Here is an 8,494-nt window from a genome sequence, read left to right on the forward strand (position 1 = left end):
GGATACAAAGATCTCAAATTTGGACTCATCAGACCAAAGCACAGATTTCCACTGGTCTAATGTCCATTCCTTGTGTTCTTTAGCCCAAACAAGTCTCTTCTGCTTGTTGCCTGTCCTTAGCAGTGGTTTCCTAGCAGCTATTTTACCATGAAGGCCTGCTGCACAAAGTCTCCTCTTAACACTTGTTCTAGAGATGAGAAGGTATGTCCAAATTTTTTGTCTGTACTGTGTACATATATATATATGTATATATATATATATATATATATATATATATATTTTTTTAATAGATATTTTACTCACCCTCCCCGGCTCCCAAGTCGCACGGCGTCCTCTCTGAGCCACGATGCATTTCAGCTAGATATGCGCCCTCGAACGCACATCCAGCTGAAACAAAGCGGGGACCGGGGTCGGCGGACCCCTCCAACACCCCCGCCGATTGTCCCGCACCTGTCTTCGGCTCACAGAGAGATTCCCTGTCTCCGCCGGTTTCTGAGTCCTCACCACCTCCACGGCTCTGCTTTCCTGCAGCAGTGTGATGACCTCATCACACTGCTGCATGCTAAGCCCTGCTCTGCCCCTGCCTCCAGCACAGGAGCGGACACTGAAAGCTGTGCAATAAATTGTGCCTGGACCTCCCTTTTTTATGGTGACAAAGCTGCAGATTTATATGTACAGTTAGGTCCAGAAATATTTGGACAGTGACACAATTTTCGCGAGTTGGGCTCTGCATGCCACCACATTGGATTTGAAATGAAACCTCTACAACAGAATTCAAGTGCAGATTGTAACGTTTAATTTGAAGGTTTGAACAAAAATATCTGATAGAAATTGTAGGAATTGTACACATTTCTTTACAAACACTCCACATTTTAGGAGGTCAAAAGTAATTGGACAAATAAACTAAACCCAAACAAAATATTTTTATTTTCAATATTTTGTTGCAAATCCTTTGGAGGCAATCACTGCCTTAAGTCTGGAACCCATGGACATCACCAAACGCTGGGTTTCCTCCTTCTTAATGCTTTGCCAGGCCTTTACAGCTGCAGCCTTCAGGTCTTGCTTGTTTGTGGGTCTTTCCGTCTTAAGTCTGGATTTGAGCAAGTGAAATGCATGCTCAATTGGGTTAAGATCTGGTGATTGACTTGGCCATTGCAGAATGTTCCACTTTTTTGCACTCATGAACTCCTGGGTAGCTTTGGCTGTATGCTTGCGGTCATTGTCCATCTGTACTATGAAGCGCCGTCTGATCAACTTTGCGGCATTTGGCTGAATCTGGGCTGAAAGTATATCCCGGTACACTTCAAAATTCATCCGGCTACTCTTGTCTGCTGTTATGACATCAATAAACACAAGTGACCCAGTGCCATTGAAAGCCATGCATGCCCATGCCATCACGTTGCCTCCACCATGTTTTACAGAGGATGTGGTGTGCCTTGGATCATGTGCCGTTCCCTTTCTTCTCCAAACTTTTTTCTTCCCATCATTCTGGTACAGGTTGATCTTTGTCTCATCTGTCCATAGAATACTTTTCCAGAACTGAGCTGGCTTCATGAGGTGTTTTTCAGCAAATTTAACTCTGGCCTATCTATTTTTGGAATTGATGAATGGTTTGCATCTAGATGTGAACCCTTTGTATTTACTTTCATGGAGTCTTCTCTTTACTGTTGACTTAGAGACAGATACAGCTACTTCACTGAGAGTGTTCTGGACTTCAGTTGATGTTGTGAACGGGTTCTTCTTCACCAAAGAAAGTATGCGGCGATCATCCACCACTGTTGTCATCCGTGGACGCCCAGGCCTTTTTGAGTTCCCAAGCTCACCAGTCAATTCCTTTTTTCTCAGAATGTACCCGACTGTTGATTTTGCTACTCCAAGCATGTCTGCTATCTCTCTGATGGATTTTTTCTTTTTTTCAGCCTCAGGATGTGCTGCTTCACCTCAATTGAGAGTTCCTTAGACCGCATGTTGTCTGGTCACAGCAACAGCTTCCAAATGCAAAACCACACACCTGTAATCAACCCCAGACCTTTTAACTACTTCATTGATTACAGGTTAACGAGGGAGACGCCTTCAGAGTTAATTGCAGCCCTTAGAGTCCCTTGTCCAATTACTTTTGGTCCCTTGAAAAAGAGGAGGCTATGCATTACAGAGCTATGATTCCTAAACCCTTTCTCCGATTTGGATGTGAAAACTCTCATATTGCAGCTGGGAGTGTGCACTTTCAGCCCATATTATATATATAATTGTATTTCTGAACATGTTTTTGTAAACAGCTAAAATAACAAAACTTGTGTCACTGTCCAAATATTTCTGGACCTAACTGTATCTCATACTCTAGGGCTGGAATGTTTCAGACAATTTTTAGAGATTGATGACCGATTACCAATAAAACAGAAGGATTTTATGCTGAATAGTATGATGTTTATTCTAGAAAATATTTTTTTTACTTTCCAAGACACGATATACCGCCAACGCTGCGGAGTTGCAATGGGATCTAAGGCTGCACTTACCTTTGCTAATTTGGTGATGGGGCTATTTGAAATGCAATATATATATATATTCATCCGAATTGTTTAAACATGTGGTCATCTACAAAAGGTACATAGATGACCTATTTATTATCTGGGACAACGTTGAAAATAATTATCCATTGTTCCTAGAGAACATAGAAAATAATACCTGGGGCTTGAATTTTTCACCTACAGTAGACAAAGTCTCTATTGACTTTCTTGATCTGTCTATAACTCATACCAATGACTCCATTCTTACGAAAACTTTTTTTAAAAGGGTGGACAGCAATGGGTACATAGATTTTAACAGTAATCATTATGATAAGTGGCTATTGAACATACCGAGAAATCAATATCAAAGAATTAGGAGAAATTGCACGTTGGATGAGGACTTTAGGGATCAAGCTTTGATTCTAAAAGAAAGATTTCTTGATAAGAAATATCCCCTGGATACTATAAAGAGAGCTTATCAGGCTAACAGGGATCTTAAACAAATGGATCTCATTAAAAAAGTTGGGACCCTCCAAAAAATAGTTAATCCAGATAATAAATTTGCCTCTAATTTTCTCAATACTTTCAGTTGTGACGGGGATTTAATTAGAAATATTTTAAAGAAACATTGGTCCATACTTCATAATGACCCCTACCTGAAAGAAGTGTTACCCATTCACCCAGGTATTACTTTCAGCAGAGCCTCTAACTTAAAAAATCAACTAGCTCCCAGTAGACTTAGGAGTAATGTCAGTCCAGCCATCAACAATAGATCCATAGGGTCCTACAGATGTTATACCAAGAATTGTTTATGCTGTAAAAACATTCAACATGGAAGGGTCAATTTTGGTTTGACCCCGGGAAGTACAGAATTTACGATACAAGGACACCTCACCTGTCAATCCGATTTTGTAATTTATTTGATAGAATGTGATTGTGAAAAACGCTATATAGGGAGGACGACAGAAGCATTACATAATCGAATGAATTCCCACAGACATAACATTAAAGTGGGATTCATGCTCCATGGTTTATCATGAAATGCTACTTTAGTTCATGGAAAGAATATTAAATTAAAAGTCACCCCTATTGAGCAGATACCTCCACACATTCCTGACAGAATAGAGGACCTAAATAAAAAAGAGACATTTTGGATATATAAACTCAATACCCTAAAACCCCGGGGCCTCAATGAAGTCACTGATTTATTTCATTAAGTATGATCTTGGATGGTTTTTTACATATATATATATATATTTATATTTGTCTTTTTATTGGGTATCGTTCTTGGTTGTTTTTAATATCCTTATTTTATATACACATATTGTATTCTTGGATTATTATCAAGTTTTTTTATATATATATATTTTTTATATTTTTGGTACATTATAGGCTACGTTCCTGTTTTATCATAATTTATATTTTATCTTGGTTTTAGCAGGTCTTTAGTATTATGATTGTATTACAATATTTTTATAGTGATTGTATTAAAAAAATGTTGTCTCCCTTAGGAGAAATGCCGCTCCGTCAGCATTTTTAGTTGTTCTTATACCTAGTTGTTTCATTTGTATATTAAACAGACATCGTGTACTATAGTTGCGATACACCTGGTGTATCAATATATCCTCTTATATCTCACTTGTTATTTCTATTACTGTTATCATGTCTCACGATAGTGTCTGACTCCATTATTAGTTTATTTAATCTATATCTTTCCATTTGGATTAGCGGTACTACCCCTTATAATTTCTGGCGGGTTTGTTTCACATATAGATTTGTGTTCCCGTCTCTCTTCCCTATCTACCTGTTATGGGCACTTTTCTCACTAATTCATTGTTTTGGATATTCCTTTTCATGCACTATTATAATGACTGTTAGGACCATGGGGGGGAGTCTTTAACCCCGTTCTAGACCCTCAGCACAGTTCGAATACGTCCATGGTGTATTGAATGTTAACACAGACACTTGGGCGGGCTTTGCACGCTGCGACATCGGTAACAATGTGTTACTGATGCTGCAGCGATAGTCCCGCCCCCGTCGCACGTGCAATATCTAGTGAAAGCTGCCGTAGCGATTACTATCGCTACGGCAGTTTCACACGCACATACCTGCCGTGCAACGTCCCTCTGGCCGGTGACCCGCCTCCTTCCTAAGGCACACAGCGACGTCACACGGCAGGCGGCCAATTGAAGTGGAGGGGCGGAGATGAGCAGGATGTAAACATCCCGCCCACCTCCGTCCTTCTCATTGCAGCCGGCGGCAGGTAAGGTGAAGTTCCTCGCTCCTGCGGCTTCATACACAGCGATGTGTGCTGCCGCAGGAGCGAGGAACAACATCGCACCTGTCGCTGCACCGGCATTATGGAAATGTCGGAGGCTGCAGCGATGATACGATAACGACGCTTTTGCGCTCGTTCATCATATCATCTAGGTTTTACACACTACGACATCGCAAGTGACCCCGGATGTGCGTCACTTTCGATTTGACCCCACCGACATCGCACCTGCGATGTCGTAGTGTGCAAAGCCGCCCTTGCTCTATCCCTCTGGTTTAACGCATGCGCTCTGTCTACTTTCCCACGGTCTTGAACTCACATAACCTGCCTGCCTCTGATACAGCGCAGGTGCGGTTCCCTTTTTTCCCACGCTTCTGAACTCCGGTGAACTGCTGTCAGTACATGAGGATCTGTAGCGGTTCTATACATTTTTCACCATTATAAATCCTTGCTCCGGTGTATTCGGGAATGAGATGACTTTGATTACATTTCACATGTAGGGTTTCTTTTCTTCGTTTTTTTCTGTGCCTCCTCATTGGGTTTTTTGTTCGTTCTAAAAGATCACATTCTTTGGTGGTTGCTGTAGTTCCAGCTCCCACTTAGTAAGTCCTGAAGTCCTACACTGACACAAATAAAATGAGTTCTGGTCTCTACACATACTTCTGCTAAAACATGCATTTGTGTTAAATGCACACGTTTGTGGATTGAATATCTATGTGTGTATATATATATATATATATATATATATATATATATATATTTTATACACACCACAGTGAATACACAGGCTTTAATAGAATTTAATATTTTTTTTTTACACAATTTACTGTATGTATAATCATTGTAACCATTTGTTTCATGACCAAGGATAGTTTTTTGATCTGTCACTGTGTAGATATGTTCATTACGTCATGTTTTTACTTCATTGCACCCTTTCCCGCCCGTTTTTTCTAAAAAGGGATGGTCCTTTTGACGTCATCGTGGCTATTTAATGTATGTCTGCTCCCACCTATGTAGATTTGATGTTTCTCTTTGTGCTTGACGGTCCTGAGGAAGGGAGCTGAGCTCCTGAAACACGTAGACCTATGCCAATAATAAAGACACGTTAATCTGACATTTGAACAGTGATCATTGGCGCGGCATTGATTCACCCCTTTCTACTCTTCTCTGTTATCTGCCGTTTGGGTGGCTGCAGCCGTGATCAAGTTGTATACGCGAGTAAAGTAGTTGTGACTGTCACAACTACATCTGGTGAGTAAGATTACTCCCCCCTCCTCACCCCGCATATAATATTGGGGTAATACCCTATCTGCGCTTTTCTTTCCACAGTTTTTTCCTATCACTCTCCTGTGGACATAATAACATGATTTCCACAAGCCAGCGTCATCATCAGCCCGTGGAAATTTTGCGCATGCGCCGCTGTGTTCTCCCACATTGAGCCTCATCTGAAGTTGGGTGTACAGATCCCGGCTTCAGAGAGGCGCACTGTACATGATCGGAGGAACAGCTTCTGCACCTCTGACCATGCTCAGTGCGCCTCTCTGTAGCCGGGACGTGTGGGTGAGTGAGCACAGCGGCTCGTATGCACAAAAGCTAGCGTTGACGCCGACTTGTGGAAATCATGTTATTATGCCCACAGAGGTGGGATAGCATGGAAAGATGGCCGACTAGTCTGAGGAAACAACGGCCCCTGCAACTAGTCATAGGCCTAATTAGCGCAGAAACAGCTGCTATCAAAGCTGGTGAGGCAGGGAATTCTGAGATATATATATAATATATATAATATCTACGTATACAGTATATAATATATATTATATATAATAATATATACTATATATACATATATATATTATATATATATACATATATATATATATATATATATTATATAACATATATTATATATATATACTATATATATTAATATATTATATATATAAAAAAATTATATATATATATATATATATATATATATATAAAAAATGTGCGTGAAAGAAGATGCTGGAGGTCCCTCAATCCCCTCTACTAATCCCAATCATTCCCCTCCTTATTATCCCCTCCTCAGTCTATTTAAAAAAAAAGCGACATTAACCCTTACCTCTCCTGTACTGGCTGTACGGACCCGCGCCGCTCCGTCTCTTCACCTCCCAGCTCCCGTGTACTTTTCAAATGACACAGGCGCGCGCCGCATGATGACATCATCAAGGAGTGCGCGCCTGTATCACACAGAAAAGTGCAGGGCAGAGAGCAGAGGACGGACTCCTGAGTTCCGCTCTCTACACTGTATAGAGCTGCGGATAACTCCCTGCCCGGCACGCTGCATGCAATGAGGGCAATCTGGATAGGAGCCCCAAGAGCCTTGAGCAGCTACAGGTCAGATTTCCCTCATTCCTGACAGGTCCAGAAAAGTCCCCCTGAACCTCGGGGCACAGTGCAGCTGCAGTGGTATCTCCAGCACACGTAGCTAATTTGCATGCGATGCAAATTAGCCACGTGTATAGCAGCAAAAGCTGCACTGCCGTTCCCCTCCGATGTGACTGGGACTGGGGCCCGGTGAAGAGGGGGAAGGGCCCGGCTGGCCCGGGGCTTAATAAAACTAAGTAATTGTCCCTGGCTCAGCCGGGCCCCCGGGCCACCCCCTCCTCACCGGGCCCAGTACACCAGGCACAGTAGTAATGCCCTGATGGCGGCCCTGTTTAGTGGGTTTAACGAAGTGCTCATCCCATCCATTACCTATTTAGGGCCCAGCACTAGGGATACTTAGGGTCAGGTATCCGGCTCGGCTTATATTTTGGTGAGGGACCCCAGGGATCAGCAGTAGGTTCAGGCAGGGGTCACCATTTTTCCTCCCCCTAGACACAGGGTTTCCTTTTTTTTCATCATGCACTTGGTACGTCCCCATACCTAGCATGACATTATCACCAGCTGCACAAAAAAAGACAGAAAAAATCAACTGACACTTGTTTTTTTTCTGTCTCTTCAAAAAAAGAAAATTAATAGGGAAATTTTTTTCTGTCTTTTTTTTCTTCATGGATCCTGTTGCTGCGTTGACTCAGTGGCTGCAGGGTTTATCCCCGAATGTTGCAGACCTCAAGTTAGCTGAGCAGCACCAACAGCAGTCACAGACTCCTAACATTGGGGATTCTGTGGGAAGACAGGTTCAGCTGTGGCCCAAAATTGCTCTCCCAGAAAGGTTTGCAGGGGCTAGAGACAATTTTGTTTTTCCTTTTAGGAGGCTTGCAAACTGTATTTTTGGCTTCGGCAGAGGTGTATCTAGGCTTTCTGGCACCAAGGGCAAGAATCCTGTATGGCGCCTTTGTGACGCCCTGGCCTATCAGGTCGTCACAGGGTATTGTGCAATCTGCCCTTCTGTGCAATATCCACCTCCTCCTTGGGATGGGGTCCCTAACCAAATGGTGTTGCCAAAGACCAGCTAATCAAAATCCTAGGAACACTCTGCACCACACCCACCAGTGGACGGCCTGAGTGGAATAGGGTCACCCACTTGGGGGGTTGGTTAAAGGGAGGTCAGGAGTTTCAGGAGCAGTTGAGTGGAGTTATGGAGGTGAAAGTGAGAGGAGTTCAGGAGCTGGGCTCCGTGAAGTACTAGGTAGCAGACATTGGTCTGGGCCTGGTAGGAGCTGGACCCCTGATCGCAGACAATCATGACAAAGGGCACGGCATTGTCATGGAGGACAGCCGGCGGCCTTGTACC

The sequence above is a fragment of the Anomaloglossus baeobatrachus genome, chromosome 2 (genome assembly GCF_048569485.1).
Source record: "Anomaloglossus baeobatrachus isolate aAnoBae1 chromosome 2, aAnoBae1.hap1, whole genome shotgun sequence".
NCBI lineage: Eukaryota > Metazoa > Chordata > Amphibia > Anura > Aromobatidae > Anomaloglossus > Anomaloglossus baeobatrachus.